The 26,028-nt window shown below is 51.1% G+C and overlaps 1 pseudogene; it reads left to right on the top strand.

Moving 5' to 3' along the window:
- The window catches only part of LOC130026618 (polypeptide N-acetylgalactosaminyltransferase 12-like), a 72,378-nt pseudogene that overhangs the window by 3,687 nt on the left and 42,663 nt on the right, over nucleotides 1-26,028 (top strand).

Raw genomic sequence — 26,028 nt, forward strand, 5'->3', positions numbered from 1 at the left:
TCCTGGGCTGCACGGCTGGGCGACGCTGCTTCCCCCATTCTGGAAGCCCTTTGGTCAGAGCCCAGCGGGCTTTGAATACGATCAAATCCTTGGCCACTGTGAAGTGTCCAGGTCTCCGAGGTGCCGAGAGTATCAGGAGGCCGTCGTGGGCTGCCTGCCCCAGGGAGTGTGTTACTCTTGCTCGCCCTGCCTCTGTCTCCTGCATCCCCACCCCACCCCATCCCACTGCATTTCTCTTTTGTCCAAGCGCAGCCCTGGAGAGGATGATGGGGCATGATGCTCTTCAGGCCTTTGCACGTGACCAAACTGGGCACTATCCCCAGCACCCCATAGGATTCCCCACCAAGCACCACCAGGTGTGATCTCTGAGCACAGAGCCAGAAGTAAGCCCTGAGCATTGCTAGATGTGATGCTCCCCTCCTTCCCCCCCAAAAAAATCCAAAATGAATAAATTAAGGAAGCTCTTATTTACTTATTTGTTTATTTTTGGTGTGGGGGCCATGCCTGGCGGTGCTCAGGGATTTACTCCTGGCTCTGCGCTCAGGGATCACTCTTGGCGGTGCTCAGGAGGTCCTGTGGGGTGCTGGGGTTTGTCCATGTGCAAGGCCAGCCATCTGACCTGCTGTACTATCGCTCAGGTCCCAGAAGCTCTTACTTTTGGGCCTGGTTCTTGTGCCGTCCCCTCCTCACTCCCTGTTTCTCCTCCCGCAGCATCCTGGGTTGACTCAGTTGTGTGTAAACCTGAACTGGAAACTCCCCTTATGTTTCTTGGTAGCTCCAGAATAAAGGACTGCAAGGACTCTGCTTTGACTATAATCCTCCTGATGAAAACCAGATTGTGGGGCACCAGGTTCATTCTGTACACCTGTCACGGCCTGGGCCAGAACCAGGTAGGTGACGCTTCTCTCTGGAAAAAGGCAGCAGGGGGCCCTGGATTCAAGGTCTTGGGAGCCTCTTAAAGAGGGAAATTGGGGAAAATCTATGTGTGTTGTTGTTTTTTAATTTTTATTATTTTTTTATTGAATCACTGTGGTATACAGTTACAGGCTTTCATGATTGAGTTTCAGTCATACAATGATCAAACACCCATCCCTCCGCCAGTGCTCATTTTCCAACACCAATGTTCCCAGTGTCCCTCCTGCCACCCCCTTCCCCTGCCTCTATGGCAGACAATTTCCTTCTTACTCTCGCTCTACTTTTGGGCATTATGGTTTGCAGTACAGATACTGAGAGGCCATTATGTTTGGTCCTTTATCTTTCAGCACATCTATGTGTGTTTTTTTAAAAAGTGAATATTTGACCTCTTCAATTTATAAAGGTAATAGAGACTCATTGTAAAATATTTGAGAAATAGAAAGTGAAGCAAGTGTGCCCGAGAGGACCTAGAGAAACGCCTTAGGATGAAGATGGGTTTCTTGTCCCTCTTTCTCCTATGCACAGACTCTGGCTTCTGTGTTTTAACTAATTGTCATCATTGTATGTTTATGGTTTATATTTGATGATTTCCTCTTGCATGATCCATGCATGCTCAGATGTCTTTTTTGGGAATATTGTGCCTTTTGGCCTCTTGGTGGTTCACATCATGTAGTTCTTTGTTTGTTTTTATTTTTGTTTTTGAGTCACACCTGGCAATACTCAGGGGTTCCTCCTGGCTCTGCACTCAGGAATCACTCCTGGCAGTGCTAAAGGGACCATATGGGATGCCAGGGATTGAACTCAGGTCAGCAAGGCTAACACCCTCTTCACTGTATTATCCCTCTGGCCCTGCACCATGTAATTCTGGAGCGGTGAGATGAACTGATTCTCTGCGTGCAAAGGTAATACAGACTCATTGTAGAACATCTGGGAAATAGAAAACGGAGCAAGCAGTGCCTGATAGGACCCAGAGAAACCCGTTTGTGAAGTTATGACTAACCGTGCACCAATACCTACAGTTAGAGGAAGAAAAAGGAAAACCCTGCAGATCTGGGTCGGCTCAGGAGGGCACCTACTTGGCCGGAGAGGCTGGATTCCAGCACCCTGTCTCCCTGTGTGACCCAGGCCTACCTTCTCCCTGGCAGTGCAGTTCCTGCCTGCACAGGACATTTTAGTGATTCCACGGTGCCATTGCCTTGGATCAAACTCCCTCAAGTTTTCCGGGAAGAGGCAGAAAAGCCCAGAGAAGAGAAAGGGCAGCTCAGGCCTCAGAGTTGCCCACTTGGCTACTGAGACCGTCCGTTTTCTGGCCAGCTCAAGGGTAGGGACTGTGTGGGGTCTCAAACACCCAGGGAAGAAGCAGAGCATGAGAAGGGGACCTTGGGGAACTCTGGCCAGGCACTCCCAGACCCTCAAGACTGGACACTCAGGCTCTCTGCCTGGCCCCTGCGCTCTGATCCCGCCTGGTGTCTGTCCATTTCTCCATGGCCGACAGTAACCGTTGCCCACAGACGGCTCCTTTGCAGTTCTTCGAGTATACATCCCGGAAGGAGATCCGGTACAACACCCACCAGCCCGAGGGGTGCTTGGCGGTGGAGGCGGGCGGGGAGAGCCTGGTCATGGAGCTCTGCCAGGACCTGGTCCCCGAGAACCACTACTTCCTCCTGCGCCCGGTGAGTGGTGAGTGGGCAGTGTCATCCATGCTGTCAGTCTTGGGGCTGTAGTAGACCCTGGAAGTCTCAGGGAGGAGCGGGCTCCAGGCATGCTGGGATAAGGGACATACTGGGAATGGGGGTGGGGTGGGATGGGGAACTGTTGTGGCCTTTGTCTTGCAGGATCCCTAATGCTTGGTCTGTCTTCTCTTGTTCACTTGGAGTTGCTGGGGGCTGGGCGGGGCTTGGGACTCACCTGGGGGCTGCTGCTGCTGCTGCTGGAATGGGGTCTCCTTAAAGCAGATGTGAGGGCAGATCCTGTGGGGGGAGAGTTGGGGTGGTGGGGAAACTTTTACTTCTGTAAATCTCACCCCCATCTTCCCCAGCTCTGGAATCAGGGGGAGCGGCAGGGAGATGGTTACAGGGGTCACCAAAGCACACACCCAGCCCTGGATTTATCCCACGTGGCCCCTCCTGAGCTTCACCATTTGCAGCCCTGGAGGTCCTGAGCATCACTGGGATGGCCCTGGTGGCCCCAGCACTGTAGGACCTAAGCATCACCTCCTCAGGTCTTAGCATTCAAGAAGATGGTCTGCTTGGCCCAAATCTCCACGGTTTTCTATCCCAAGAGTGCTCTAGAGGACCCCCTCCAGTAAATAAATAACTTAAGAGGTGAACCAAATAAAACGAGGGCAGTACCCATAGCTTTGGCCAACTCTAGGAAGGACTCGGTGGATAGCCGGCAGCTTCCTTGGAAGCTGTCAAGCCCAGGCAGGGGCGCTGAGTGGTCACTTGTAGCACAGGGCCAGGCAGGGGTTTACTAAGGTGCTTGTCCTGTGGGCAGCCATCCCTGGTTCAATCCCTGGCACCACCTCTGATACCCAGGCCCCTCTAGAAGTGACCCCTGAGGACCTGAGCATCCCACCCCCCACAGAAATGTTCCTTGCAGTGTACATTACCCCCGCTGGGGTCTGTTCTCCATCACCGTGGATTTGGAGCAGGCAGTGGATGCAGGCCCAAGAGGCAGTAGGTCCCTCATGCTGTGACCCCCTCTGCTGTGGACCCTGAGGAGATTTGTAATTCGGCTGTAGCTTTGGCTCATTCAAGCACGGTTGAGCACTGAAGAGGAGACAAATAAGAATGAAAAATGAAAAAAAAACCCCAAAAAACAAAAAACCTGTCCTCTTTCCTTGGATTCATTCTCAGCCTGGCCCCAGGGATGGGAAGATTCTTCTGTCATACTTACAAAGGGTTCATTCTATGTATGAGAAGAAAGTAGAGGACATTTTCTGGTAGAAAAATGTTACAGTTAGGAATGAGAAGTGGAGTCTGGAAGGGTGATGATTCTTGGGTCAGAGGGAGGCTGTATGACAGGCTGTACCTCCGTGCCCCAGACCTTCTGGGTTCCTTCACCCAGTGCAGACATTTTATATATATATATATATATATATATATATATATATATATATTTCTGAAAGGACAAAAAAAAGATCCACAGGCTTAAGAACACATTTTTAAAAAAATTATTTTCAAATTTTATTTATTTTTTTTTGTTTGGGGGCCACACCTGGCGACGCTCAGGGGTTACTCCTGGCTCTGCAATCAGGAACGACTCCTGGCAGTGCTTGGGGGACCTTATGGGATGCCGGGGATCGAACCCGGTTCAGCGGTGTGCAAGGCAAATGCTCTACCTGCTGTACTATTGATCCAGCCCTGCAAGAACACATTTTCAGGAAAAATCCTGTGAGCAATCACTTGTCATTCTCTGAAATTGCCTGTGATCTTTCCTAGGATGGTTCTTTGTTTCACGAACAGTCGAAGGAATGTGTTCAGGCCGAGAAGGAATCCAACGACAAGTTTGTGCCACTCTTATGGGACTGCACCCTCTCAAGCCGTCAGCAGTGGTTCTTTTTTTTTTTTTCCCTTTTTTTTTATTATTTTTTTCCCCTTTATTTTATTTTATTTTTTTTTACAGTTGTAGATTTACAATTTTTTGTGCTTTGGTTTAAATTATACAATGATCAGATACCCATCCCTCCACCAGTGCCCATTTTCCACCACCATGAACGCCCACTCAGCTGCCTTCCTCCGATGCCAAGGTTAAGGTGGGGTGGGATTCGGTGCATAATGTGAATGCACTTGGTACTGGTTTGGAAACATTTGCCACCGTTCCCAATTACCCCCGTTTTCAAAGGGTAACCATCAAATGTTCACTTGTGGTTTTCAGGGAATTAAAATTTTCAAATATTTTTCTATTATTTTTTTCCTATTGTGTTGTTTTATTTCCTCTTGAAAAGAGGTATATAATTCAAGTTGGTACTTGCAGTAGTTCCCAGGGCATGTCTGCATGAGTTCCCAGGAAATCAGACTCACGGCATGTACTTTGCATCCCTTGGTACTACCTCACACGCTGGGTTGGGTGTTTCCTCCCTGTAGATAGATAAAATCTAGGAATCTGGCATTGGTTCCTTCTGGGCATTTAGAGATTACTGACGTATTTACATATTTAATAAAAAGGCTATTTAGTTGGGGCTGGAGCGATAGCACAGAGGGTAAGGCGTTTGCCTTGCACGTGGCCAACCCGGGTTCGATTTCCAGCATCCCATATGGTCTCCTGAGCACCGCCAGGGGTAATTCCTGAGTGCAGAGCCAGTAGTAACCCCTGTGCATTGCCAGGTGTGACCCGAAACGAAAAAAATAAAGGCTATTTAGTTATTTATTTTGGTGGAGGCCACACCCACTTCTTTGTCAGCCTCGTGGAGAAGAGAATGTTTTCTGTGGATTTCATAGCCGTGTTTTTCAGGGGTTCCCATAATATGCTTTCTGAACTTATCACACTCTTTTCAACTTCTTCCTGTTATTTCCAGTAAAAGACAGCACATTTGCATCAGTAGAATTGTAACCCTCCCGCCCCCACTGTGATATCATGGACTATCTTTTTTATTTTGCTTACTTTTTTTGTTGTTGTTTTGGGGCCACTTCCCGCAGTTCTTAGGACTCACTCCTGGCTCTGTACTCAGGAATCACTCCTGGCAGTGCCCAGGCGACCATATGGGGTGCCAGGGATTGAACCCAGGTTGGCTACATGCAAGGCAAATGCTCTACCTACCATGCTATCGCTCCAGCCCCACATTCTCTTATATTACCCATATATGTGCCATTTGCCTATATGTAGCGAGTCATTTTTCTCTTGCTGCTTTACGATTTTTCTGTGTGTGTGTGTGTGTGTGCGTGTGCGTGTGTGTGTTTTAACAGTTTAGGATGTCTCTTGGTGTAAACATAGAGTGATAGCACAGCGGGAAGGGCACTGCCTTGCACACAGGCGACCTGGGTTCATCTCCTGACATCCTAGATGGTCCCCCAAGCCCCACCGAGAGTGATTGATTCCTAAGTACAGAACCAGAAATAACCCCTGAGCATCTCTTGATGTGGCCCCAAAACTTAATCACTTAATCACTTATCTTCCCGTTAGTCGTTGATTTGCTCGAGTGGGCACCAGTAACGTCTCCATTTGTCCCTGTTGCCTGCTAGTGTAGCCCAATGGCATCTGTTCGCTCTGGGAACATGAAGAACCTCAAACCGATCGTTCAGGACCTTGATGAAGTCTGACCATCTGGTAGGTGGGCAGGACGCGGTCTTTTGACATCCCGTGGAATCCAGTTGGTAACAGCTCTAGTCCAGTGGTCATCTTTAAATCTCATTACATGACCAGCCCATCTGATTTTTGACACCTTGGCAAATGAGACAGTGTCCCTGATTCTTGATCGTCTATGGATGTCGGAACTCCGGATTCTTTGTCTCATTTGAGTGAAACGTGATATTCCAAGCATAGCTCTTTCAATTCTTCTTTGGGAGACCTGAATAGCGTTCTCATCCTGTTTGCGTAGGGTCCAGGTCTCTGAGGCATATGTTAATGCAGGAAGAACAGTAGAATCAAAGAGATATGCCCGGAGCCAGAGGTTCTTCGTCCTCTTAGCTATTTCTTCGACGTTCTTGAAGGTGTTCCAAGCCGCTCTCTTCCTCCTGCGCAGCTCGGGTGCCAGGTCATTTGTCATGTTGACTTCTTGACCTAGGTACACATAGCTGTTGCATTCGGAGATGGTCATTCCGTTGAGAGCGAATGGGGCATCAGGAACAAGGCTGTTTCTCATAAACATTGTCTTCGTAAGATTCAGCTGTAGTCCGACCTTTCCACATTCACGGTTAAAGTCGTTCAGCATTTGTGCCGCTTGGCTGATGTTTGGTGTTATTAGAACGATGTCATCAGCAAAGCGGAGGTGGTGTAGTTACCGACCATCTATCTTCACTCCAAAACAACAAAACAAAAAAAGAATAGATGTCTAGGTGTAGTGGATTTGTGTTTATCATCCTTGGGATTCACTGAGATTTTGAGAAAAAGAGCTTTAAAAAGTCAATATGGGATGGTCTTCGTCTTAGGTTTTGCTGCTCCTTTCTCTGTTCTTTAAGTTAGATAATGTCTAATGAGTAATCTTTTCATTTCACATCATCTGCCATCTCAAACCTGTTGACATCATGAAGCTTTGTGAGTTTTTTGGACTTAAATTTCAGTTACAGTACTTTCAACTCCAAATATCTCTCTGGTTTTTCAAACATCTGATGATGTCTGTTTCTCTGCTGAGATCCCCAATATATTGATTTAATGTTAACACATGTTCCATTAATCCTTTGAACAGATTTCCTTAGTTCTCAGAATATATTAATAACAGCTTTGAAAGATTTTATGATTCAGCAACTTAAAACAACTCTAAGAGGCCATTGGTTGTTTTTAACCCCTCTCCATTAGCATGAGTTTGCTGCTGATTCAGCCAGTAGGAGAGGGTCTGTTGCTAAATGATATTATTTCTTTTTAGGGTTCACTGAATTAAATCAGGTCTACCCAGTATAATTTCCTTTGTTGAAAAAGATTTAAGTTTTAAGTTAAAAGTTAAATTGAGATTGAAGTTCAGAGTCAGCTGATGAGGTTAAAAAGTCAACTTCATTTGACATTAAAAAAAAGTAAAAAGTTAACTGATTAGGGGCCTTAATGCCATCCTACAAAATTCGTGTTTTTAAAATGTTATCCCATTATCTTCCAGGTTCTGCTCACTCTCGAGGGGAGGGGACTATGGGGGCCAGAAAACAAGATTTCTGCAGAGTGGCCTGGAATTTTGCTTTCCCTGGTCCAGTGGGTTATTTGACTAATATTGTAAATGATGCAGGTGCGTTTGGAACTGGTTTCAGAGGTGACCCTCTCTCTGGAAGATGTCTGCTTACCAGGTGAAAAGATTCCCTTTTAAAAACCTGTAACAATTCCCGGGGCCGGAGTGATAGCACAGTGGGCAGGACGTTTGCCTTGCACGTGGTCGACCCGGGTTCGATCCCCAGCATCCCATATGGTCCCCCAAGCACCGCCAGGAATAGTTTCTGAGTGCAAAGCCAGGAGTAACCCCTGAGAATTTCTGGGTATGACCCAAAAAGAAAAAAAACCTTTATCAATTCCCAAGAACATTTTCGGGGACTGAGGGTAGGGAACCATTCCCAGTAGTGCTTGGGGGTTACTCCCATCTCTGTATTGAGGGGTTGCTCCCAGGGGTGTTGGAACCAACCTTCATGCAAAGCAGGTGCTCAGTCTCCCAGGAAACTGAACCTTTGTCGCTGGACAAGCCCCTTTGTGTCAGCTGGGTAGGATTCATTTTATTTAAATGGGCTACTTGCATGTTTCTTGCTGGTCGAATACGGATGAAACATAACATTCCCAATTCATTGGCTTCCTTTTTCTCTTTCGGAAAAGCAGTTATTTTCAGGCTTATTATGATGTGCACAGACTTACCTGTACCTTGTGAAGAGGCAGGATCCGGCCCAGGAGGGGAGATGCTGCCACCTCACAAGCTCCAGGTGGTGCCAATCTCATGGACCAGGGATGGTGTTTGAGGAACAGCATATTCCTGTGGGACTAAGGGAGAGGCATCAACCCTGGGTCTGACCAGTCCCTACTGTATTACTCTGACGTGCCCACGAGATGGTGTTGTCCACCTAGGAAACCTAATCGCCTTAGCCATCAAATCTGTAGCACTGTAGCACTGTCCTCCCATTGTTCATTGATTTGCTGGAGTGGGCACCAGTAACGTCTCCATTGTGAGACTTGCTGTTACTGTTTTTGGCATATTGAATATGCCATGGTAGCTTGCCAGGCTCTGCCGTGCGGGCGGGATACTCTCGGTAGCTTGCCAGGCTCTCCGAGAGGGACAGAGGAATTGAACCCGGGTCGGCCACTTGCAAGGCAAACACCCTACCCGCTGTGCTATCGCTCTGGCCCCGCAAACCTATTGGCAGAAAATCACTCCAAATCCTAGGCCCAGGGATTCAGATCTGGAAGGCACCAGAAACCTGTGCTGATGTAGCCGGCGGGATCAGCAGGAGGCCAGCGAGGGAAGGGAGTTGGCCTGAAATATCATAGCAAGGTTGAGACAGCTTCCTCCTACTTAGCATCCTCCACATGGGTTAGGGACCTGGATTCTAAAATAGCCAGCGTGTTCTCTACTTAAAGGGTGCTGTCAGCTGTCTCCATGGGAAATCCCCCTTTCCTCTATGGCACTGGACTAGACTTTAAAGTCAAGCTACTCACCTCAGGGCCAGAGAGACAGTCCAGTGGGTAAGGTTTTTGCCTTGCATGCGGTAGATGAGTGTTTGATCTCCATACCCCATTTGATCCCTGGAGCCACCAGGAGAGAACCCTTGAGTGCAGAGTCAGCTGTGAGTCCTCAGCACCCCCTGGTGAAACAAAAGGAGAAACAAATAGAGTAAATGACCCCTCTTGAGAAAAAGCCTCTAAAGGCTTTGCCACTTGCCTTGTTGTGTCTGAGTCACAGTGTATACTGGGCCCAGGGCTGGACACTGCCCTGCTCCAGTCTGCTGAGGAGTGAGTTCTCATGCAGCATTCTGTGTAAACTCAAAAAGGGCACAGCTTCGGCTATTAACCGAAAGGTTGGTGGTTCGGGCCCACCCAGAGACGCCAGATGTGTAAACTCAAAAAGGGCACAGCTGCGATGGTGGCTCTGTCTCTCCCACCACCCGCGTTTGATAGTCTCACCCTGCTTCCCCCACCCCGGGGAGGTCGATGGCGATGGGCAGGCGAAGGAAGGAAACGAGGGCCAGGCTGGTTGGTCTTAGTTGCAGTTTATTCCAATCCTCTCTCCATCCACTCAGGTCTCTCTCTCCTCTGCCTCCCCTTGCCCATTCTACAGTCTCATTATATCACCCAGGATGAGGGATTGGGGGAACAATTACACATAGGTGTGGTCACAATCAATAGAGGTAGAATTCTTTCCCTCAGGGAAAGACACTCCTAGGACAGATCCTCTCTCAGCAGGACGACCCACCCTCGAGCGGAATCCCATGGGTGTGTTTCTCCTCTCCTTGTCCAACAAGCATATTAGCATATATAATATAAATCATTTTGTATGGATACAGTGAGAAATACCTTAAACTTATAGAATTGCCCTCCTAGGGCCATCTCGATCTCAGACTACAGTGCTCAGGCCAGATAGTCTTTCCCTCCCCTACCAGGATCCTAATCTCATTGTTTACTTTTGGATCATGATAGCATTTGTCTATGATCAAACTCTTAACTTTTAGTTAAGAATCGTGGCACTTTGACCTGGCCCATTTCGATACCAGGGTAGCTTACCACTTCCCCTGGGTCCATTCAGTTCCTCGTCGGGACCCTGCTTTTGGGGTATTAGGAACTAAGGGCAACTGAGGCTTAAGTCGAGAAAGCAGATGCCTGGCAGTGAATAATATTCAAAGCCAATTAAATCCTAAGTTACAAAGCATAGTGTTAACAGTCTTCTTGTATCTATACAAAAAGGGCATTGCTTTAAAGTAAACTATTTATAAGGCATAAGGAGAGGAGAAAGGCAATATTAATTTACAGTACAATTTCAGTGTCTAGAAGGATCTGACCTTACAAAGGAAAAGATACTGATTAGGAGTGAAAAGCTGATTGACTGGTTGGGGAGGAGAGCATAGGGAAGAATTTATAGATAAACACAACGGAATGGAAGTGCCTTACGAGCACTGTAATAAACCGGAGTTCCTCGTGGCAAAGGGGAAAGGGCAAACCAATGTTAAGCCTAAAATATTTGGAGCTATATTCCAACAGCATTCTATCAAACTTGCAATTTTCCCTTCAGTACGGGGGATCGAATCTAGGGTGTCACACCTGGAAGGTAACGGCCCATCCCTGACCTGCGTTTCCTGCCCGAAGTCTCAATCTTATGTTCATGTGTAGATGTGAGGATGGCACTGTATGTACATGGTGTGTGTGTGCATGTGTATAGATGTGTGGATTGTACTGTATGTGCATGTGTATAAGTGTGCAAGTTTATGTGTGTGCACGTGTATGTAAAAGATGGAATATGTGTATGCATGTATGTGTGCACACTTTTGTTCACATATGTGTAGAAATAAGGGTAGCACTTTGTGTGAGCACCAGGCCTGGCTTCTTAAACTGTAGATCAAGACTACACATGGGGTTTGCATAACTTAAAAGATACTTGTTTTACTTTAAATTTATTTATGATGTAGGGGTCTGGAGCGATAGCACAGCAGGTAGGGTGTTTGCCTTGCAGGCGGCCAACCCAGGTTCAATTCCCAGCATCCCATATGGTCCCCCGAGCACTGCCAGGAGTAATTCCTAAGTGCAGAGCCAGGAGAAACCCCTGTGCATCGCTGGATGTGACCCAAAAAGAAAGAAAAAATCAAATAAATTTATTTATGATTTATCAAATAAATATTTGTATCCTTATTTTACATACCTCAAAATCAGGGGCCACAGAAAAAATTTCCTAACAAAAAGGGGTTGCTAATGGAAAACTTTAAGAAGCAGAGAGAGAGAGAGAGAGAGAGAGAGAGAGAGAGAGAGAGAGAGAAACAGAGGGAGAGGAAGAAGGAGGAGAAAGAGAAACTTTATGATACATAAAAGAGATTGAATAATAACAGTAAAACCTGAAAAATTGCCAGAAACAAGGACTAATAAGTTATTGTAGCAGCAGACATTAGAAGTCAGAGCAACTGAGTGGTAGGCATGTCTCGGGCAGTTTAGGAAATCATAAATTGGTGGCAGAGGAGAGAGAGGAGGGGAATGGGCCACTCTCCCTGACAACCACCGTCCTGTTACCACGACTATTTCAATAAGTGGATCCATCCTAGGCTGTGTGGGTGTGTGGCATTGGGCGGGGCGGGTCCTGCCGGGAAATGGCTCCTGCTTCTGGATGATGAGGAATCCGTGCCGTGGGGTCTCACCATGTCCAGAGCCTGTCACTGCCCACCCATGGTGCCTATCCTGTCTATACCCCCTCTGCAGTGCCCCCCAGGGAGAGCCCCCCACCTTGCCCCAATGCTACTTGGGTTCCCACCCCTAGTGGCCAGACCATGTCTCAGGATAAGGACCTACAAACCTCCAGGTATTTTCTAAGCCTCTCAAGGACTGGATGGATCTTTTTTGCCCAGAACCTCACCCCAGTGTGGAACCCTTCAATGCCCACAGGCTCCCCAGACAGCACAAGCCCACAGTGACCCTGTGCCCCACCATCAGAGATGGATTTGATTCTCAGCCCAGCGAAAGTGAGAGGGGGAGATGTCAGAGCTACAGGAGACAGCCGCAGACCACTGGGGCCTGAATGTGCTCAGGGCAGGGAGGACAGGGGCACTCGGGGGTGCCATAGTGGGCACGGGCGATATGGGGGAGCTGGGGTTCCTTTCAGGCTGCAGGACTCGTGAGGGCAGCGTGGCCAGGCTGAGTGGCCAGGTACCCAGGTACCGTAATGACCCGCCTAAAATCCGGAAAATGCAGCTGGTCAGCAAGAGCTCCACTGGCAGCCTGACACCCCGCTGATACCTCGATTTTACTGCACCTAAGCACCCTGCCTCTCTCACCCAATTGATCTAGCCCAGCCCCGTCCTCCCCACGCCACCCGAGTTCTGCCTTCTTCCTCCGCCCTTTGCTCTTCTCCCTCCACTACAACCAGGGATATCCCTCCCTGCAAGACCAGGGATCAGGGCGAAGGCACAACTATTCTCCATCTCAAGAAACGGGAGATCAGGGGGACAGTAAAGTCTCCTTCCACTAGACCCAGAGATGTCGGGGAAAAAATGTCCCCACCCCTGGGCCCCCCAGGGATCAGGGGGCACAGTTTCCCCCTCCACTAGACCCCGGGAGCAGGGGGACAGAAATGTCTCCACCCCTAGACCCCAGGGATCGGGGGGCTAGAGATGTCCCCCCCACTAGATGCCAGGGATCAGGGGGGCCAGAGACACCCCCTCCACTAGACACCAGGGATGGGGGGCCAGAGATGTCTCCCCCAAAACTGGATGCCAGGGAACGGGGGGGCCATAGATGTCCCCCCACCACTGGATGCCAGGGATCGGGGGGGCCAGAGAGGTCCCCCCACCACTGGACGCCAGGGATTGGGGGGGCAGAGAGGCACCCCCAGCACGGGACGCCAGGGATCGGGGGGGGCCAGAAAGGCCCCCACCACAACTGGACGCCAGGGATCCGGGGGGCCAGAGAGAGAGACCCCCCCACCACTGGACGCCAGGGATTGGGGAGGGCCAGAGAGAGAGCCCCCCCACTAGATGCCAGGGATCGGGGGGGCAGAGAGAGAGGCAACCCCACCACTGGACGCCAGGGTTGGGGGGAGCCAGAGAGAGCCCCCCCACTGGACGCCAGGGATCGGGGGGTGCCATTAAGAGAGGCCCCCCCCACCACTGGATGCCAAGGATTGGGAGGAGACAGATAGAGACTCCCCCCCCACCACTGGACGCCAGGGATCGGGGGGGCAGAGAGAGGCCCCCCCACTGGACGCCAGGGATCGGGGGAGCCAAAGAGAGAGGCCCCCCCACCACTGGACGCCAGGGATCGGGGGGGCAGAGAGAGAGGCCCCCCACTGGACGCCAGGGATCGGGGGAGCAGAGGGAGAGGCCTCCCACCACTGGACGCCAGGGATCGGGGGGCCAGAGAGAGAGACCCCCCCACCAATGGACGCCTGAGATTGAGGGGGGGGCCAGAGAGAGAGGCCGCACCACCACTGGACGCCAGGGATGGGGGGTGCCATTAAGAGAGGCCCCCCCCCACTGGACGCCAGGGATCGGGGGAGCCAAAGAGAGAGGCCCCCCCACCACTGGACGCCAGGGATCGGGGGGGCAGAGAGAGAGGCCCCCCACTGGACGCCAGGGATCGGGGGAGCAGAGGGAGAGGCCTCCCACCACTGGACGCCAGGGATCGGGGGGCCAGAGAGAGAGACCCCCCCACCAATGGACGCCTGAGATTGAGGGGGGGCCAGAGAGAGAGGCCGCACCACCACTGGACGCCAGGGATGGGGGGTGCCATTAAGAGAGGCCCCCCCCACTGGACGCCAGGGATCGGGGGATGCCAGAGAGAGGCCCCCTCACACTGGACGCCAGGAATCGGGGGGGCAGAGAGAGGCCCCCCCACTGGACGCCAGTGATGGGGGGGCAGAGAGAGTCCCCCCACTGGACGCCAGGGATTGGGGGGGCCAGAGTGAGGCCCCCCACCACTGGACACCAGGGATCGGGGAGGCCGAGATGTCCCCCCCTACTAGGCCACAGGAAACAGTGGGGAAGAAATGTCCCTCTCCACAAGATCCGAGGGATCAGGATGGCAGATATATCCCCCCAGCACTAGCAAACAATGATTTGGAGGTCAGAAGTCACAACTCAGCTCTCCCCTCCCCATTGTGGGGTCCTGTTTCTGAGCATGACAGCCCTGAAGCTTGGCCGCTGGTACCATACAGTGACCGGATTCTACACACTCTTTGGGGCTGTTTGGGGACTTTGTATTGCTGGCTGAGAAGAGGGGAAGGAGGAAGGCGGGCTTTCTCCCTGACTGCCACTGTCTGATTTTCATGATTGTTGCAATAAATGGATCTATCCCAGGCCTGTGTGGGTGTGTGTGTCACTGGGCGGGGCAGGTGTGGCCAGTAGTTGACAATTGCTTCTAGATTGTGGGAAGCCTTGGCCATGTCACCATGCCAAGACGCTTCACCTGCCTGCCCCTGTGTGAAGCCTGTCAATGACCCCAGGAGAGTCCACCCCAAGGGTTGAAGGTCTCAATCACGGATGCGTCCCCAGGAGGGAGGGCAGGATGCAGCACCCAGAGCCCTGCCTTCCACTGCAGCACCTCCATGGCCTCCCCTGCCCCTGGTGCCTGTTTCCCCTTTCCCCTCTGCAGTGGCACCAGGGACAGACCCCACTTTGCCCCCTAGTGGCCACATCAGGTTTCTCAGGATGAGGACTTGAAAGTGCTCCTGCAGCAGGTGGGTCCAAGGTGCTGACCCCTCAGCCAGGGTCCCCCTCCATGGCACCTGCCCTGGCAGGAAGACAGTGTGTTATCAGTGGAGCAGGATGGGGCTGTGAGATGGAACATGTTTCTAGTGTCCCCGAGCTGTACAGAGCTGATCCCTGATAATAGCGCCCCACTTCTGTGTGGACCATCAGGTTCCCTAATACAAGTCCCACTGCCACCATCACAGCACCTTCAGACCCCATGTAATAGAGAACCAGGCCCTGACTCCTCTTTGTTCCTGCACGCCTGGACCTGGTGGGACAGCCTTGGCTGAGTGACACGCTACTGGTGACCAGATCCATGTGTCAGACCAGATGGCAAAGCCTCAGAAGAAAGAGTCTTCCTGTTCTAGTCATTTGCAGGAATTTGGTCAGCCATGCCCCTTCCTGCCAGTCACACTGCTACTGGGAGTCACAATCCTGGTAAGGCTGGCCAGGGCAGGCACAGGCAGCTCCTGGTTTACCCCTTGGTGCCCAGTTCATAGCCCTGCCCCTCTACCTGCACCATGGGCCTGGGGCCGCCCATTCACTCTCACGGTTCTGCACACCTCACACATGTCCTGCACACCCTCTCGCAGCCTCTACTGGGGCTCTGGGCTTAGCTCCCCGTGTCCTGCCTCTGGGTCCCTGGACTCTGGAAACACCAGGTCCAGGTTTGCCTTGAGGTTTGGGAGCTGGGAGACTGTGGGGATCAGCAGCTTGACCCCTCTCACCCCTTGCCGGTGGGGAGAGCTGTTCTCCCATTGAACGACTGTCTTGGGAGTTTTTCCTCTTAGAATCTTACAGAGTCTCACCCAGACACAGGTGGCACCCAAGAGTTTGCCGGAAGCATCCCAGAGTATTCCATGTGTGCAGGCTCTATCCAGCTACCCCCAAACGGGCATTAGCAGGTCACAGCATAATTATGTAGGTTGTTTACAGGCTACCTCGATTCTGTGGTAACAACTTTCATCTAACATACATTGGTGCCTACTGCTCTCAGGTGCTCCCACAGTGGTAACTCCAGTTTCTAAGCTCCATTGTTTGAGCGTTCCCGTGAGCCTCTTCCATCCCCGCTCAGGCAAACTGCTCTCACTCTCTTGCTCGGTGAGAGATTTGGGAACCCCATCCGGGTCAGACAGAAGGACAGAGACATAGAAATAAAGTTAAGGAAATAGGAGTAGCTTGCTGGGGGCGCTCCCGGGCGGACTCTCCGAACCTCAGGTGAGGCAATGGTACACCCGCGCCCTGGGTTAGACTAAGGGGGCTTTTAAGTTGTCTTGGTCTGTTCCTACTCATCTGTTCGTGGGTCAATGGTAAGGACCCTGGAATGAAGCCTGGTGGCTTCCTGTCACCAGGTGGGCGATAAGTCTTGTCTTTCTCATCTGGGACAAGGTGATCTCTGACTCCAGGAATGTTGCTGTCCACTCAGCCGGTTGCCATTTGGTTTTGGTCACCATTTTGTCAGAGCAAACCTCACATTTGATTCTTGTCAAATTTGGTGATTCCTGACCCAATCATCTTTTCTACCTCCTAGAGTGGGTCTCTCAGAGGTCCTGCCTAGTTTTTCGCTTCTGCCTCTTGTTGCCTGCTTGGTTCCCTCCCCTTAGGCTTGGCAGACAGAATCATTTGCGAGCCCCCCTTAGCTCATCCCGCTGCGGCTGATCCTGACAAACTAGCACCTGCAGGTTAATCTTCTGGCGATGCTCAGTGATGAGTGACATTCTGGGCTTGTTTCTCATGTCTGGCCTGACTCTTAGAGATGTCCATTCTACAGTGAGGCCCTCAGGAGTGGCCAAACCTGACCACAGCTGGGCCTGATCAGCCTCCAGCTCCTTCCCCCATCTTGAATTCATTTTTTCAACTGGCTCAAACCCCCCTCCCCCCATGACTGATTGGAGTAGAGTAGCGTTCAGTCCTCATTGGAGAAAACACCTTTTCCTCCCTGCTGGGCACTGAGCAGGCCCAGGGCCCATTGATTGAAGAGACAACTGCAGCCAGGGAGTCAGTTTGGTTCTGGACCCTTAGTGCCCATGGCATTCTGGACCTTAAGGAGTTTTTCTACCTGGGTGGTCAGTTGAGTTAGAGACCCTCTGCCTGTTCCCAGTCACCACAGCCCCCATCTGGCCTCTGGGGCACACAGAGCAGGGAGGAGACCAGAATCAGCCCTGGGGATGGGGTGATATGTTTTCACCTCTGGGCTGCTCAGAAAAATGAGCAGAGCACAGTTAGCAGGCACATCCCCCCCAGCCCCCGCCCTCAGGATCCCACCGTCCAGGGTATATTCTCAATGACTCCATGCTCATCAAGGGTCACTGTCAATCAAGATGAAACTAGTGCCCGGGTCTGCACTTGCTGGGGACCTTTGTCAGGATTCCTGCCCCGCACCCTGCCTCCCCACCCAGACTCTGTCTCCTTCCCCTGCCTGGTCTCTGTGGGCCCCTGCAGAGTTTGCATCTGCTTTGGCAGCCTCAGGCAGTCCATGTTGTTTGCTCATTGCACCATAGATTCGACCCTGGGGGCTCAGCACAACTCCCCATTTCTATTACTGTTAGTATTTGTGACCAAGGAGGCCAGGGCTAGTCTGGGTGCTGGGAGCAGTGCCATTGGGGCAGACCCTCAGTGCCCGAGCATTTCCTGCCCTGCTCACACCCAGCATGCTTCCAGCTCTCCCTGCCAGAAGACCCACGGTTCTACAGTTGGACACGGTGACAAGTTGCTGATGCAGATGTTTCTGTTTCCTCACCTCCTTTATGATAAACGTTTACAGCAATGGTGAAATTTGCTTCTCATCAATGTTGCCTGTCATCTTGCATAAGCTCAGCAAGAGAATTACAGATTCCTTTAATCTGTCAATTCAAATTGAGTTCAATGGCTCCTGTAAAGTCAGGCAAGAAAGGTCAGATCTGTTGGCTTTTCCTGGGCACACGTCATCTGCTCCTACTGCCCAGACTCCAGTCCTGGGGCCAGTTTTATTTTGCCTATCCCAGAGTCAAGGGGTCCTTGACCATTCTTTTGGCCAGAGACTGTCCCATGCTGTACTCTGGATCATATCACATGTGGGACCATAGGCCTTCCCTTGTCCAAATCAGGGTCGCCTGGCACCTGTCTGAGGTCCATCCAAGACCCTCCACGTGATGCACATTTGGGAATGTTTGAATCAAGGATAATGACTGGGAAACTGAAGCTTTAGTAAGATGAATGTCTAGGATGAGATCAGGACCCACCTGTGACTGCATCAAGCATCAAGCAGTGTCCGTGTAGGGGTCTCTTTGCCAGGAGCCCAAGAGCATACCAAGGCCATCAAGGAGAGAAAAACTAACATTTCACTGGTAGTCTGGTCTGGGAAATGACGCCCTTCTGTCTACATAGTTTCACACCAGAAAATTCCCAACATCCTCACTGAGCCACATGCCAAAAACCAAAGGAAACATGGGCTTTACCTGGAACTTGGGAGTCAACGTCCTAGACCAATGAATGCCTCAACCCCACATCAAAAGATCAATTCCAGAATCAGTTTAGCGGGGACCCCACATTGTAAATGCAAGAGAGAAATACTCACAGGCTAGGAAACAGCAGACACCCGATGAGGCCCATGTGGGATCCTCACGCTCCCGCACTGCGCTGACAGGCAGCTCCTGGGACACGGCCAGGGCGAGGCTGACTGCTCAGTGGGATACCAAGCAGGTCCCCTCTTCTGCCAACACTCTCTGGGACCCCTGTGTCTTCCTGAGTGTGGTGAGTCTAGAGCATGATACCTGCCGCTGTGAGAGCCGTGGGGTTCAGGGACCTTGCAAAAGGGTCTGTTCCTGGGGCAGGAGAGGGGGCACTTGGAGGGCTTCTTCCTTCCAGTCCTCACCCAACACTAGCCCACAGTTGGAAATTTGGTGCTTGAGCCCCCAGGGTCACAAGGTACTTCCCCATGGGCTAGGAAATACATGTCATCTTGCACTTCCTGAAAGTCACGGGGTAGGTGGAAGGCTCCTCTTAGGGCAGAAAGGTGGCAGGGTGAGGGGGGTGCTGGACATGTGCCAGCCCTGACTTCCGGAAGCTTAGGAGAAGTAGTGGCCCCTGAGCACAGTTCCTGACCTCCCGAAGAACACCAGACACCCACTCTGTTCTTCCAAGACTGTGGTGAGCCACCCAGGAGATACACGTATAATACTATGAATATTTTACCTGTCATGTCATGTCACGGTTACCCAGGCCTGGCCATTGTGAAGATGAGAAAACAGGCCAATTTAGTGAGCCCTGGTGGCCTCGGGCTTTCATCTTCTGTAGGAATGTCCTCGCAGGCAGGTGTTCATCCCATCCCTATCTGGGGTTGGGAGACCTCCCGATCTTCAGGACTTGTCTGGACCCTGAGAGCAGGGCCCAGGGTCTGGTCAGTCATTGCAGATCTGCAGATCCCTGGTTGTCCATAGCAGAGACCATTTCCAGTTCTCCCTTTGGCCAATGTGCCTGAAACAACAATTCTAATTTTTGTCCAAATTTGAAATCCTTGAATGTTAAAAGTAGGTAAAGGGATATTCCTGATACCCTTTCGGTATCTATATTGTAAACCACAAAAAGGGAGACAGAGAGAGACAGAGAGAGAGAGAAAGAGAGAGAGAGAAAAACAAGGCAGAGACAGAGACAGACAGAGACAGAAACAAACAGAGAGAAAGATAGATAATAAAAATATCTTCCAAAAAGGCTGACCTGAATATCTGGAAAAAACCCAAGTGCCTGAGAACGGATGACTGGTTAAAGAAACTTTGGTACATCTACACAATGGAATACAATGCAGCTGTTAGAAAGGATGAAGTCATGAAATTTACATACAAATGGTACTATATGGAAAGTACCATGCTAAGTGAAATGAGTCGGAAAGAGAGGGACAGACATAGAAAGACTGCATTCATCTGTAGAATATAAAGTAACAAAATAGGAGATTAACACCCAAGAATAGTCGCGATAAGTACCAGGAGGTTTGCTCCATGGCTTGGAGGCCAGCCACACATGCTGGGGGAAAAGGCAGCTCAGATAGGGAAGGGAGCACCAAGTAAAGGGTGTCGGGAGGGTCCTGCCTGGATGGGAGAAGCATGTTGAAAGTAGATTATAGATCAAACATGATTGCCACTCAATGCCTCTTTTGCAAACCACAGCACCCAAAAGGAGAGAGACAACAAAAGGGAATGCCTTGCCACAGAGCCAGGGTGGAGTGGGGGGAAGGGGGGTTGGGAGGGATACTGGGATCCGTGGTGGTGGAGAATGGGCACTGGTGGAGGGATGGGTTTCGATCATTGTATAACTGAAATTCAAACACAAAAATGTGTAAGTCTATAACTGTACCTTATGATGTTTCACTAATAAATTCTTTTTTTAAAAGGCTGGCCTGGGTAGAGAGGTGCGGGTTGATGGCAAGGAAACTGGAAACATTGAAGGTGGGAAATGTACACTGGTGGAGGGATGGGTGAACAACGATGACTGAAGCCTGAGCATGAACAGCTTTGTAAGGGTCTATCTCACATCAATTCAATAAAAATTTAAGAGGACAATGGCTTATATTTGGATGTATACAATGAGATGTGTAGTACAATTTCTGAGGTAAAATCCAGAGCTCAGCTGAGTCGCTGGGATCATTATAGAATTGGAGAACTGTGATGCTGGACTTGAGTTTGGAGACAGTCCATGATGAGTGGTTCAAATGGGTCCTGCTTTGAGCACCATTCAACATGCCATTACTTAATTTCTTTTTAAAAAATGATTATTTCATTGACTTTAAGGGGAAACTCTGTATGGGCATTTATAAATGGCAAACAAATTTCATTTGCATTAGATGTGGAAGTGGGAAAATGCTGCAGGGGACCTGCAGAGGCCTCTCGGGGTACAGAGATGGGGGTGGGGGACAGGCCCAAGGTACCTTCCCTAGTGGCAGTTTGTGATTGACAGGTACAGGCAGTTACTGGCCGTTAGAAGTTAGGGGGAGTGGTCAGCTCTTTCAGCCCACATTCTCTTTTGAACACGTCCTCCCTTCACATCTTACTGAGTAAGTTTTTTTCAAGAAAACTATCTTGCAGGATTGGAGGGGTAGTCCAGAGGGTAGGGCATTTGCCTTGTGGATCAGCCAATCCAGATGTGACCCCGGGCACCACATATGATCCCCGAAACCCCACCAGGAGTCGTCGATGAATACAGAGCCAGGAGTGAGGCCTGAGCAACACTGGGTATGTCCCTCCAAAAATGTCCAAGTATGCCAAAAAGAGAAGGGGGAAGAGTTAGAGGAGTGGTTCTGACTGCAGTGGGACCCGCTGGAGCATTTGGGACTTTCACACACACCATTGTAAACTGGTGTTCCTTTCGGGATGCAGTGTAGAAAAATCAACGGTAAGTTAAAATTTTTATTTTGAAAAAGATCAAAGAGGCCGGGAGATAGTAGAGCGGGAAGGGCACTTGGGCTATCTGACTTCAATCTCTGGCGTCCCATAGAGGCCCTTGAGCATGACTGGGACTGATTCCTGCTGTGGTTCCAAAACCAAAGAAGCAAACAAACAAAGAAATGTAATATATCAAAAGCTAGAACAGGTGGTAAGGTGTCTGCTTTGCATACTTCTATCCTGGGTGGATTCCTGGCACCTCCTATGGATCCTTGAGCACCATTAGGGGTGATCCCTGAGCACAGGACAGGAGACAGGGTCCTCAGTCAAGGGAGGTCTTATCTCTGAGGGCCCTGGAGCAAGACCATGGGGACCTGTGCAGGGGACAGATTGCCCAGGCGCTGCCAGCCTTGGGCCTGGGAGTCGGTGCTTGACCTCCACATCCCTGGACCCAGAGCAGGATGCCCTGGCTGCCTGTCCTCACTCCCAGCCTTGTGCCCACAGGTGGGACTGCAGGACAAACAGGTGAGTGTCTGCGGCAGCAACAGGTCTAGGATATCGGCCCCCCGCAGTAGGACGTGGCCTCTGACCAGTGTCGGTCTCTGAGAATGAGCAGGAGGAGGAGCAGGTGCTATTGCAGAGCCAGCTCCATCAGCTGCAAGGGGAGTGAATCAGGACACGGTGGATATGTAGAAATGACAGAAGGTGCCGGGGGAGACCCACTGTGAGGGTAGGAGCCCCCTGGGGTGGTGGGAGGAAGGACAGGCCAGGACGCCACCCTCTATAATGTATCAAAATCTAGAAGAGGCTAGAGGGGTTGTGGGGGTGCAGACTGGCCCTCACTGCACAGAGAGGGTCCTAGGAGAGGGGAGGTTGCTGGGTCGAGGTAGGGGTAGGCCCCATCTCTTAGGCCTTGGGAGAAAGACCCCCAGGGGTATGTGCAGGGGACAGGTTACCCGATGTGCTGTTTTTCTTGGGCCTGTGTGTGAGTGTCTGGGCCCTGAATGTTGTGGCTGGGATTTGGACAGCCTTCGGCCCTTTTTCATGACATGCAAGATGTGCATGCAAGACCAGAAGGTGCAGTGCCTGCAGCCTGGAATGCTTCTGCTGGTACAAAAAGCAGCACACAGCGGCAACCCCACACCTGTATGTCCCACTTACCTGGGCTCCAAGGCTGAGCAGGTGCTGAGGCACAAGCAGATCATGGACCAGCTGCAGCAGGTTCTAAGAAGGCAGCAGGCCCTGCTGGAGGCCACCTTCAGGTTGCTGAGGGAAACCCAGGTGAGGGGGTGGGCAGGGGCTCAGGGACAGGAAGGCGCATCCGGCCCTAGACCTGCTTACTCACCAGGTGCCTTCATCTTTAGGGGATCCTCAGTCCTGAAATCAGGAGCAACTGAGCCCCAGGCCTTGCTGGAATCCCAAGGGTACCCTGAAGAGGGTGAGTGTTGGGAATCCCAAGGGTACCCTGAAGAGGGTGAGTGGTGGGGTCGGTCTCCAGGAGGGAGAAGTGCCTGATAGGGATCTGGAGGTGGGGTATACTGGAGGTGGAGCCAGTCGGGACCCCTGAGATGCCTCCACCTTCCTTGCTTGGCTGAGACCCTGGAGTGCCCCACAGTCAATCCAGTGTCGAAGCCCACGGAGTTGGAGGTGAACATAGTGGAGGTTTGTGAAACCAGGACGTCTATGGAACTCGAGATGATGGTCATGTAGGACAGGCTGGTGGCGTGTGAGAAGACTAAGGACCTGGATGACTAAGGTCTGAGACTAAGGTCTGGCGTCCAGACCTGGGGAGAGGGATCATGGATTGTGTGAAGAACCCAGAGAGAACCTCCCGTTCCTGTCTGTGAGGACCAGGAGGCCGCAGACCTCAGATCCGGGTCCTGTAATGACCTGCCCACAAATAACCAGAATCCAGCTCGTCCACTTGAGTTCTGCTGGACAGCTTGTTCACCATTAACCCACTTTTTCTACCCTGATGATATACCCTGTGTTCTTCAATTCCAACTAATCTAGCCCTGATCCAGTTCTTCCCACCCTCCTCCTTCCTCCCTCCTCCCCACTCTTCCACTTTCCCTCAGCACTAGACCCTAGGGATCAAGGGGGCAGAAAGGTCCCCCAACACTAGACCGCAGGGATCAGTGGGACAAAAATGTCCCTTACTTCTAGGCACCAGGGATGTTGGGAGCAGAAATTTAAACTGGGCCACACTCCAACCTCAGTCATGATAGTTTCAAAAGCCAAACAAGGGCTTGAGGTGGGAGCTCTCCCTCCCCAGTACACAGCACCGTTTCTGCATATGGCAGCCCTGAAGCTAGTGGGAGCTGGAAACATCGAGCAACCAGTTCTAGACATTCTTTGGGGGCTGTTTGGGCACGAATGCCTCTCTTGCAAACCACAGCACCCAAAAGGAGAGAGAGAGAAGAAGGGGAGAATGCCCTGCCACAGAGGGAGGGTGGGAAGAGGGGGATGGAGGGTGGGAGGGATGCTGGGTCCCGTGGTGGTGGAGGATGGGCGCTGGTGGAGGGATGGGTACTTGATCATTGTGTGACTGAATCTCAAGCAGAAAAATTTGTAAGTCTATAACTGTATCTCATGGTGTTTCACTAATAAAAAAATTTTAAAAAATACTTGGATAAAAAAAAGTTACACAGCCTCCAACACATCCATATATGCAGAAACAAACTCAAAACATAAAATAAAAACCCAATCAAAAATAAATCCAAATTAATGAATTTCAATTTTTAATATGAAAATGAAGAGATCGTGGGGTCTCAGCATGTTTCACGCTTGTCCCTATCCCTCCCCGAGCGCGCCCCCCTCAGCCTTTCCAGAGGGATTCAGGGTTTCTTTCTTATGGTCTTTATCCGGATGCCACTCAGCTTGGAAACTGCTCCTGAACTGTTCAGTGGTTCTGAACAAGAGATTTAATCCACTGCTTCTTGCAAGTCAGAGGATGGGGTCCCATCCGATAGGCAGAAAGGCTGCGGTCGCGAAAGTTAGAGTGGGTTTTCACACCAAAATCTAGAGTCACAAAAGTTAGATGTGGGTTTTCACGTAATCCCAGGGACTGTGCCATCTGGGCAATTGGTAGCCACTGGGGCCCTTTGATAGTCATCAGTGTCAACCCTGAATGGGGACCTGGAGGTAGATAGTTTGTTTACCTCTGTGGCACAGCGAGAGATCAGAGCCCCCTGCCTCAGAGACAGGTATGCCCAGACCTCTGCCAATGGCCCTACTCAGGGTCAGGGTACCTAGATCCTGGTGCCCTTTTTCATGCACTAAGACGATCAACCTCTTTGCCTCTGGAGCCTTACAATTGCTTTGAGAGGGCTTTTTTTAGGTTATTTGTTTTTCTTTTTTTCACTTCTAAATGCTCATTCTTCCAGGAGGTCTGGTGCCCAGCCTCAACCAAGAGCTGGAGCAGAGCCTCTGAGGCTCACTTTCAGTCCTCTTGGCTTCTGACACTAGGACCGAATCATCTACAGACTGCAGGATGGTGCATTCCAGGGCTCCAACAAGGATTTCCTTAAGTTCAGAGCCAGGGTCTTCCTGAAGAAGGTGGCTGAGTTTTTGAATCCTTGGGCAACGGGTCCACAGTAACTGAGGTTTCCTCCTGTCTCTAGATCCTTTGGCCAAAAGACAAACGGGGGTCTGCTTCCTGGAACAATTTGCAAAGGGAGAAACACATGTTTTGAGGTTCGGGCCTGTCAATCATTAGGCACTAGAGGAAAATAGACTCAAGAGAGTGGAAGGGCTGGGTACCATAAGGTGACCAGAAGGAGCGACCACACTGACTCGGCGCAGGTCTGACTTCTCAACTGAGGCCAATGGGTTGCTCCCAGTTGAGCTGCATCCCACCACTATTCCTGCCTCCCAGACCTGCGCAGTATCTTTCCCTATCCCTAGCCACACCTCATGGGCTACCGACATTGTGGCTGTCTCTGGAGGCTCACTCCTAGCATGAGTTTATCAGCAGAGGGGCATGATACTGCCATTAGAGGGCGCCTGGAGAGGGTATTTTCCAAAGGGGCAATACACAGTGTCAAGGTGGACATTTATTTGCTCTTCTAGCTCTGTCGGGAGATCGAACGCCAATAAGATACTAAAGTGGGGAACAGGGAGAGCCTTGTTTTCCATATGGAACCCCCAGCATCTGCTGAGACCATGGATTCTCAGACCCAGCAAAAGCCGGGAAGGGCTGCACCTCCGATACCTTCATCGAGCTCTGCTTCCTATATTGCCCTGTCTTGGAGGTCATGGGGCGATCGTTTCCACGAGGCTTTTCTTGGGAGTGTAGGTACCAAGTTACCCTGCCTTCCCTGCCTGCCTGGGGACTCCCTGTGACTCTGTCAGACTGTCCAAGTGGTCCTGGTGTCAGTAGACATTTCTGGAAGCTGCCCAACTTTGATTGTCTGCCACTCCCATTCACAGAGGGTCACAGCTTTTCTGGTGTCATATTGGCTCTTTGTTCTCTCCTGCAGTATGGCATGGCCCTCTGGGCCAATGATCTGGGGCCTGCCTTCTGCCCCTCCCCATCCTCCACCCCTGACTCCTGCTCCTGCTCTGGCTCCCCTCTTTCTCCCTGCCCCTTGTCTGCCCTGCCAGTTCTCGCCTCCTCTAGACCAAGGGCACACTGGAGGTGCTGGGGCCTGGCCTTAACCACTCCACTGGGGTAGTGCTGTCTCTACTGGATGAGTGGCAGTGCCATCCAGCTGCCATGCTCTCTGCCAACTCCTCCTGTACACTAGGTGCCACTGCTT

This window comes from Sorex fumeus, unplaced genomic scaffold (genome assembly GCF_029834395.1).
Source record: "Sorex fumeus unplaced genomic scaffold, SorFum_2.1 ptg000034l, whole genome shotgun sequence".
NCBI lineage: Eukaryota > Metazoa > Chordata > Mammalia > Eulipotyphla > Soricidae > Sorex > Sorex fumeus.